Source organism: Hemibagrus wyckioides, linkage group LG23 (genome assembly GCF_019097595.1).
Source record: "Hemibagrus wyckioides isolate EC202008001 linkage group LG23, SWU_Hwy_1.0, whole genome shotgun sequence".
NCBI lineage: Eukaryota > Metazoa > Chordata > Actinopteri > Siluriformes > Bagridae > Hemibagrus > Hemibagrus wyckioides.
Window position 1 is genome coordinate 10,554,120 of NC_080732.1, and position 9,562 is coordinate 10,563,681.

The 9,562-nt window shown below is 39.9% G+C and overlaps 4 non-coding genes and 3 pseudogenes across 4 annotated transcripts; 3 read left to right on the plus strand and 4 right to left on the minus strand.

The window, feature by feature from the left end:
• Positions 1–1,397: 1,397 nt before the first annotated feature.
• LOC131344675 (U5 spliceosomal RNA) lies at positions 1,398–1,511 on the minus strand. Its single transcript, XR_009203360.1, has one exon. It is a non-coding gene; the product is annotated as a U5 spliceosomal RNA (small nuclear RNA).
• Positions 1,512–1,991: 480 nt separating this feature from the next.
• On the minus strand, positions 1,992–2,106 carry LOC131344673 (U5 spliceosomal RNA). Its single transcript, XR_009203358.1, has one exon. It is a non-coding gene; the product is annotated as a U5 spliceosomal RNA (small nuclear RNA).
• A 1,006-nt stretch (positions 2,107–3,112) lies between these two features.
• On the plus strand, positions 3,113–3,324 carry LOC131344680 (U2 spliceosomal RNA; annotated as a pseudogene).
• Positions 3,325–3,546: 222 nt separating this feature from the next.
• On the plus strand, positions 3,547–3,661 carry LOC131344674 (U5 spliceosomal RNA). Its single transcript, XR_009203359.1, has one exon. It is a non-coding gene; the product is annotated as a U5 spliceosomal RNA (small nuclear RNA).
• Positions 3,662–5,210: 1,549 nt separating this feature from the next.
• On the minus strand, positions 5,211–5,330 carry LOC131344676 (U5 spliceosomal RNA). The gene has a single exon (XR_009203361.1). It is a non-coding gene; the product is annotated as a U5 spliceosomal RNA (small nuclear RNA).
• Positions 5,331–5,603: 273 nt separating this feature from the next.
• On the minus strand, positions 5,604–5,768 carry LOC131344672 (U2 spliceosomal RNA; annotated as a pseudogene).
• A 1,958-nt stretch (positions 5,769–7,726) lies between these two features.
• Positions 7,727–9,355, plus strand: LOC131343948 (uncharacterized; annotated as a pseudogene).
• The last annotated feature ends 207 nt before the right edge of the window (positions 9,356–9,562 follow it).

The following is a 9,562-nucleotide window of genomic DNA, read 5'->3' on the forward strand; positions in this document are numbered from 1 at the left end:
ATCACTTTCTCCATGTTTCTAACAAATTTTTGCACTTTGATGAAAAAAATCATATTTCATATCAAAATTCATATTTTTTATGACTTTCCTGTGTTTAATATGAATTTTGTCATTTTAAGGTAAACAATCACATTTCATATCATAGTCGACTCGAAACATGTGAAAAAAGTCAAAGAATATTGCCCCATTCAGCTGCAAACATGCGATTGCCTGAAAAACCGCTTTCCCTTGCTCGTAGAGCGCTGAGACTTGCGGAATCGCGTTTTCAGCGCCAGAGAAGCACAATGCAGAGAGCACACTGCGCCGAGGCAGGAAACGAGCCAGTTCGATGAAAAATGATAAAAGTTGACTTTGTTAAGTGAATTTTCATGGAATATCACTGTTTCCATGTTTCTCATGGATTTTTGCACTTTGATGTAAAAAATCATATTTTATATCAAAATTCATGTTTTTTATGACATTCTAATTTTTTTTTTTATAAATTTTGGCATTTTAAAGTAAACAATCACATTTCATATCATAGTCGACCCCAACATGTGAAAAAAGTCAAAGAAAACTGCCCCATTCAGCTGCACACATGCGTTTGTTTGAAAAACTGCTTTCTCTTCCTCGTAGAGCGCTGACTCTTGCCGAATCGCATTTTCAGCGCCAGAGAAGCACAAACTAGAGAGCAAGCTGCATGTTGGCAGGAAACAAGCCATTTCAAGGAAAACTGCTGAAAGTAGACTTTGTTAAGTGAATTTTGAAGGAATATCACTGTTTCCATGTTTCTTATGAATATTTGCACTTTGATGAAAAAATTTATATTTCATATCAAAGTTCATATTTTTTATGAGTTTCCTGTTTCTTATGAATTTTGGGATTTTAAAGTAAACAATCACATTTCATATCATAGTCTTTCTTGTTTTTTTCATATCCTTTCCGTCACACTCGGCTTCTCAGTCAGGCTTAAAAGTTCAAAGTGAATACAGTCACAGCCCAAAGCCATACCAGAGATCACTTGATCTTAGCCAAAAGGTCGAGAAGCAGTAAACTTTTATCTCTTCTGCTTAACGGACAGCCTCACGCCAGAGAAACCAGAGCGAAAAAGGAAAAAAAGCACGTGAACCCAGACCAAGGCCAAAAAGCCAGACCAGTGAACATAACAGATCCTAGCTAAAAAGCCAGAGAAGCGATCCTATACAAACACCATTCGATCTATTCTCCTTCTCAAACCCAGTCAAAGCCCAAAACCAGACCAGAGAACACTTGATCTTGATCTTGAAGCCGAGAAGCAATAAACCTTTATCTCCTCTGCTTAACGGACAGCCTCAGGCCACACCTATACAGGCATGCATAAAGTCACATAAGCAAATAAGAGCCAACTCCTGGAAACTGCCCATTTAACAATGAAGCATACACAGCTTTGCCAGAGCTCATAAAAATACATCAAACTCATTGATGTTCCTTCCCACGGAATTCTTTAGTAAAAGGCTAAAGATTTATGCATGGCTTAAGAGAAAACATAGCTACAAAAAAAAAAAAAAAAAGGGCAAGCAGCACCAGGAAACCAGTGTCAGAGAAACACAATGCTCGATGAGGGTAAGGCCGGCCCCTTGTTTTTTTTTCTTTTATATCCTTTCCGTCACACTCGGCTTCTCAGTCAGGCTTAAAAGTTCAAAGTGAATACAGTCACAGCCCAAAGCCATACCAGAGAACACTTGATCTTAGCCAAAAGGCCAAAAAGCAATAAACTTGTTTTTCATTCTTTTTTTTTATATCCTTTCCGTCACACACACCTTCTCAAAGCCAGACTAAGAAGTGCAACGTGAATACAGTCACAGCCCAAAGGCAGACCAGAGATCACTTGATCTTAGCCAAAAGGTTGAGAAGCAATAAACTTTTATCTCTTCGGCTTAAGGGACAGCCTCAGGCCTCAGGCATGCATAAAGTCACATAAGCAAATAAGACCCAACTCCTGGAAAGTACCCATTTAACATTGAAGCATACACAGCTTTGCCAGAGCAAAGCTCATAAAAATACATCAAACTCATTGATGTTCCCCGACACGGAATTCTTTAGTAAAAGGCGAAAGATTTACGCGTGACTTAAGAGAAACCACAGCCAAAAAGGAAAAAAAGCACATGAACCCAGACCAAGGCCAAAAAGCCAGACCAGTGAACATAACAGATCCTAGCTAAAAAGCCAGAGACACGATCCTATACAAACACCATTCGATCTATTCTCCTTCTCAAACCCATTCAAAGCCCAAAACCAGACCAGAGAACACTTGATCTTAGCCAAAAAGCCAAAAAGTAATAAACTTTTATCTCCTCGGCTTAACAGACAGCCTCAGGCCACACCTATACAGGCATGCATAAAGTCACATAAGCAAATAAGAGCCAACTCCTGGAAACTACCCATTTAACAATGAAGCATACACAGCTTTGCCAGAGCTCATAAAAATACATCAAACTCATTGATGCTCCTTTCCACAAAACTCTTCAGTAAAAGGCGAAAGATTTATACACAGCTTAACAGAAACCAGCGCTATAAATAAAAAATGGCAAGCAACACCAGGACACCCTTGTCGGAGAAACACAATGCTCGATGAGGGTAAGGCCGGCCCCCTTTTTTTTTTTTTTCTTTCATATCCTTTCCGTCACACTCACCTTCTCAAAGACAGACTAAGAAGTTCAATGTGAATACAGTCACAGTCAAAGCCAGACCAGTGAACATAACAGATCCAAGCTAAAAAGCCTGAGAAGCGATCCTATACAAACACCATTCGATCTATTCTCCTTTTCAAACCCAGTCAAAGCCCAGAACCAGACCAGAGAACACTTGATCTTAGCCAAAAGGCCAAGAAGCAATAAACGTTTATCTCTTCTGCTTAACGGACAGCCTCAGGTCACAACTATACGGGCATGCATAAAGTCACATATCCAAATAAGACCCAAGTACTGGAAACTACCCATTTATCATTGAAGAATACACAGCTTTGACAGAGCAAAGCTCACAAAAATACATCAAACTCATTGATGTTGTGTCGGATCGCTTCTCCGGGTTTTTAGCTAGGATCTATTGTGTTCACTGGTCTGGCTTTTTGGCCTTGGTCTGGGATCACGTTACAATCCTTAGTCTGGCCTTGAGAAGGTGAATGGTTAGGTGTGGATATGGGTAGGATTTGGATTGGAAAAAAAAATCTGTTCTTATCAGTTTAATATCTCATACGATCTCTATATTAAACAGATTTTTTGAGCTGGGAGCCGTAAAAGGGGCTTGCTACGTCCGCTCCGCAGATCGGCCTGGTATTGCAGTACTTCCAGGCTTGGTGCACCGTTTTCTGATTTAAAATGAAGGAGAATCAATTACTGAATTACTGATTTACTTACTTACTTACTTCACTTACATCTTTACCTCCTTCTGCTCACCACTGTCAGTTGCTGCTCGTCAACCTTTCCCCACCCTTTCTCCACTTAACCAACCCAAGGGGCTGGCCTTACCCTCATCGAGCATTGTGTTCCTCCGACAAGGGTTTCCTGGTGCTAGTCAGCTATTTCTCCATAGCTCTAGTTTTTCTTAAATCAAGCATAAGTCTTTTGCTTTTTATTAAAGATTTCTATGGAGGGGAATATCAATGAGCTTGATATATTTTTATGAGCTTTGCTCTAGCAAAGCTGTGTATGCTTCAATGTTAAATGGGTAGTTTCCAGGAATTGGGTCTTATTTTTTTATGTGGCTATATCCATGCCTGTGTAGGTGTGGCTTGGGGCTGTCTGTTAAACAGAAGAGATAAAAGGTTATTGCTTCTTGGCCTTTTGGCTAAGATCAAGTAATCTCTCGTCTGGCTTTGGGCTGTGACTGTATTCACAGTGCACTTCTTAGTCTGCCTTTGAGAAGCCGAGTGTGACGGAAAGGATATGAAAAAAAAGAAAGACCCCAAAATTCATAGGAAACAGGAAAGTCATGAAAAATATGAATTTTGAAATGAAATGTAATTTTTTTCATCAAAATGCAAATATTCATAAGAAACATGGAAACAGTGATATTCCTTGAAAATTCACTTAACAAAGTCTACTTTCATCATTTTTCGTTGAAATGGCTTGTTTCCTGCAACCGTGCAGCTTGCTCTCTACTTTGTGTTTCTCTGGCGCTGAAAATGCGATTCCGCAAGTCTCAGCGCTCTACGAGGAAGGGAAAGCGGTTTTTCAAACAAACGCATGTGTGCAGTTGAATGGGGCAGTTTTCTTTGACTTTTTTCACACGTTTGGGGTCAACTATGATATGAAATGTGATTGTTTACATTAAAATGCCAAAATTCATAAACATCATGGGAAAGTCATGAAAAATATGAATTTTGATATGAAATATGATTTTTTACATGAAAGGTCAAAGATTCATAAAAAACATGGAAACAGTGACATTCCATGAAAATTCACTTAATAAAGTCAACTTTCATCATTTTACGTTGAAATGGCTCGTTTCCTGCTTCGGCGCAGTGTGCTCTCTGCATTGTGCTTCTCTGGCGCTGAAAATGCGATTCCGCAAGTCTCAGCGCTCTACGAGCAAGGGAAAGCGGTTTTTCAGACAAACGCATGTGTGCAGCTGAATGGGGCAGTTATCTTTGACTTTTTTCACGTTTGGGGTCGACTATGATATGAAATGTGATTGTTTACTTTAAAATGCCAAAATTTATAAGAAAAATAGGACTGTCATAAAAAACATGAATTTTGATACTAAATATGATTTTTTACATGAAAGTGCAAAAATTCATAAGAAACATGGAAAAAGTGATATTCCATGAAAATTCACTTTATATGAATATGAATTTTGGTATTTTTAGTCTTCTCAAGGCCAGACTAAGGATTGTACGTGAACCCAGACCAAGGCCAAAAAGCCAGACCAGTGAACATAACAGATCCTAGCTAAAAAGCCTGAGAAGCGATCCTATACAAACACCATTCGATCTATTCTCCTTCTCAAACCCAGTCAACGCCCAAAAGCAGACCAGAGAACACTTGACCTTAGCCAAAAGGCCAAGAAGCAATAAACTTGTTTTTCTTTCTTTTTTTTTATATCCTTTCCGTCACACTCACCTTCTCAAAGCCAGACTAAGAAGTGCAGTGTGAATACAGTCACAGCCCAAAGCCAGACCAGAGACCAGAAAGTCACATAAGCAAATAAGACCCAACTCCTGGAAACTACCCATTTAACATTGAAGCATACACAGCTTTGCCAGAGCAAAGCTCATAAAAATACATCAAACTCATTGAGCATCAAACTCTCTCCACGGAATGCTTTAGTAAAAGGCGAAAGATTTACGCGTGACTTAAGAGAAACCACAGCCAAAAAGGAAAAAAGGTACGCAGCACCAGGAAACCCTTGTCGGAGAATCACAATGCTCGATGAGGGTAAGGCCGACCCCTTGGGTTGGTTGAGTAGAGAAAGCATGGGGAAAGGTTGACAAGCAACAACTGACAGTGGTGAGCAGAAGGAGGTGAAGATAGGCTAGGGAACAGGGCGGGTTGAACAGGGCGGGTTGAATGCAGACATAATTTGGTAAGTCCGTAAGTAAGTAAGTCAATAATTCATTAATTGATTCTCCTTCATTTTACATCAGAAAACGGTCCACCAAGCCTGGAAGTACTGCATTACCAGGCTGATCCGTGGGGCGGACGTAGCAAGCCCCTTGTCCGGCTCCCAGCTCTAAAAATCTGTTTAATATAGAGAACGTATGAGATATTAAACTGATAAGAAGAGATTTTTATTTCCAATCCAAATCCTACCCATATCCATACCTAACCATTCACCTTCTCAAGGCCAGACTAAGGATTGTAACGTGAACCCAGACCAAGGCCAAAAAGCCAGACCAGTGAACACAGGAGCAGTGATCCTAGCTAAAAACCCTGAGAAGCAATCCGACACAACATCAATGAGTTTGATGTATTTTTGTGAGCTTTGCTCTGGCAAAGCTGTGTATTCTTCAGTGATAAATGGGTAGTTTCCAGTACTTGGGTGTTATTTGAATATGTTACTTTATGCATGCCCGTATAGGTGTGGCCTGAGGCTATCCGTTAAGCAGAGGCGATAAAAGTTTATTACTTCTTGGCCTTTTGGCTAAGATCAAGTGTTCTCTGGTCTGGTTTTTGGCTTTGTTTGGGTTTGAGAAGGAGAATAGATGGAATGGGGTTTGTGTAGGATCGCTACTCAGGCATTTTAACTAGGATCTATTGTGTTCTCTGGTCTGGCTTTGGGCTGTGACTGTATTCACATTGCACATCTTAGTCTGGCTTTGAGAAGGCGAGTGTGATGGAATGGATTTAAAAAAAAAAGAAAGAAAAACAAGTTTATTGCTTCTTGGCCTTTTGGCTAAGATCAAGTGTTCTCTGGTCTGGTTTTGGGCTTTGACTGGGTTTGAGAAGGAGAATAGATCGAATGGTGTTTGTATAGGATTGCTTCTCAGGCTTATTAGCTAGGATCTGTTATGTTCACTGGTCTGGCTTTTTGGCCTTGGTCTGGGTTCACGTTACAATCCTTAGTCTGGCCTTGAGAATACTAAAAATACCAAAATTCGTGTTTTTTTATTATTTTACTATGTTTCTTATTAATTTTGCCATTTTAAAGTAAACAATCACATTTCATATCATAGTTGACCCCAAACGTGTGAAAAAAGTCAAAAATGTACATTCTTTTACCTTTCAGGTTCTAATCTCAAGGAATACTGAATAAATATGATGACATTCTTACTGTATGATGTTATTGATATTTAATGTCATTCTAAAGGTTATGGTGCAATCGGTGAACAGGTCTAATTTCCAAATCAGTGTATACTATATTATTGGCAGTGTAGATAAGGATAGTAGATAATGTATTCCCTTACATTAGAATTCAAACCGCTTTTTTCAGTTGTACTTAATAGAAGTAGAATTACCATGGATTAATGACCAACTTTTGGTCTAGTACTTTACAGAGGGCCGTTAACTAGAGACTAAAAGGCCCATTTCAGCCCTACTGGGATAAGGTAATGCTGCAAGCATCAGTGTATAATCTGGAGCTTAGGGATATGTACTCAGATTTTCACGCATTTTCTTAACCATCACAAATGAGCTAAAATCCAAAATGCGTGAAAATCTGAGATCTGGAGAACTTATAATTAAGAAAGAAGGATAGAGAGATATAGAAATGTATGAACGATTGAAAGCAACGTTGTTGGAGTTAAGAGGACTAACACATGCAGAGTCAAACAAAATATTGGACATAAGCAAGTAGGGAAAGAGCCATTTGAAGTGTATGCAGACCAAATGTGGTTGTCTTACAAAGAACACTCAGATGTAGAAGATGTAGAGAGGGACCAGGAAGTTTTACTACAGCGTTTAAAAAATAGTGCAGGATACCACATTCAACAAGCATTGATTCATAGGGCAGAGGCACCTGAAAATGTTGGGCACTATGGGCCTCTAAAATAGAATCCAGACTAAAGCAAAACAAAAATTCCATAATGCATACAGACCACAGAGTTCTGTAATAGTTCTGTAAAGCGTGCTAATCGCACCATCAAAGAAAACATTGCTAAACAGATAATTCAGCACCAAAACAAGTGGATTGATGCATTGCCCACAGTTTGACTGTATTGTGAGCAACCCCATCTAAAGCTACAGGTGTTAACCCATACAAGCTTATAACTGGAAGGGTACTGAAACTGCTCATTGATCCAGAAATTTCTCCAGCAGGCTTGGGGCCTCTGATGCTTGCAACACAGCAGACTGTGCTGAAACAGCTTCACAAAAGGCTAAAAGTGTTGCAGGCTCAGGCTGTGCTGAGACAGCAACAGTCTGACCTGACTAATGATGCTCATTTCAATCCAACTTCTGAAACAAAATTTACAGAAGGAGACATGATAATGATACGTGTCTTTGTAAAGCAAAGTGGGTGGCACGGGCCCTAATGAGATTAAAGCTATCTGTAATAGCTGTGTGGCCGTGTCTATCAAGGGAAAATGAAGATGGTACCACATGTCCCAATGCAAACTATTCAAAGGTCCAGCAAATAATTAACTAATGTTTCTCTGTGCTCTTTCTCAGGCTGATCACAGCAATCCCATGGAGACCAGATGAAAGGAAGGTGTCCGGACACACTTGCATCAAACTAGGCCAAAGGGTGTCTCTTACACACACCCTGAAATGTGGGAGATGGGAGTAGAAATATTCAAGCAGGTTCCACACATCCCACAATAGTAAATATTTCTGGAGACACAACGGCATACCCGTCCTTTCACAATATAACAGTCTGGCCACTCGTTTTCAACACATCACCAATAGCAATGAAAATATCATCAAATCGGTTAGATCTGAAGCACAGGCACTTCTATTGGTCAGCCATACATTATTCAATCAAAGTCGTACCATCAAACGTGACTTAGCCTGCAGATCATATGCACAGGATTTATTTACTGCTGCAAGACAAGAAATTTTAGGCCTTCATCTTCTCAAGATACCTAGGCATGCTTTAAATGATCTTATAGAAATTTTAGATTTTCATAGATGGTATGCATCAGAAAAGATGTAAGATATTAAATACTCTGAATTACTGTCTACATTCATGTTATACACTGGGAATGAGTGCACCAGCTGCATTGGGTTTTTTGCCAATTTTCCTTTTATACACCCAGAGCAAGTATTTTTGAACTCCTCGACTATACGTTCTATAGGTGTAGTAGTGAAGGATCAGATCATTAAATGGGACCACCTAACAGGATATATGACTTTAAAAGGGGATTAGACCTTGTTGATCACTCTTCTCTTCCCTTCTCTTCCAATGATACTAAGCTTATCAGTGTTCATTCATTGCATGGTCATGCTGATGCAATTCAAGTATCACACACAGTGGTGTTTTGTCAGTGAAATGAATTCCTTCACCTATGTCGGTCTGACCTGCCCTGCAAATCATACCTTCTGCTTGGAGGTTACAGAATGGGTCAGTTAAATATCTTGGGGAGGATACCACTGGACACAGACGTTTCCCCATGGTGGGAAGACACTTTCTTTGAACATAGCACAAAAGCTCTAACGGACACAATATATTTGGTAGAACAAACTATACTACAGACTGAGTATCGTCTGAACCAGGCTCAGGTGGAAGCAAACCTGGCCATGGGAACTTGTCAAGTTCATCTACCCGCTCAGCCCAGTACATATACACCTGGTGAGACTGGGTGTTCCGTGGCTGTGTGATTTCCAGTGGACTTGTTATCATATTGTCTACACTTCTATGCTATAATTTCAGATTTATGCTTCACTCCTTACGAACATCTGCCAACACTGTTTTCATGCTTAGCCCCTTACAGGTGCCAGCCATTCAGAGACTGCTACAGTAAGATGTGTAAGTTTACACATAGTCTGTACTCCTGTTGGAGATATGTCCTTATGACCTTATTCGACCCCCTCGCAGGTCACAAGACAACAATCTGAACTATGTCCTTTACAACCCATTTGGTGTGAACCAAAACTAAAAGCCAGATGTGTCCTTACGACCTGTCCAAAACCAGGCCTTCTGTGGACTCATCGATTGTATGACCCTTCTT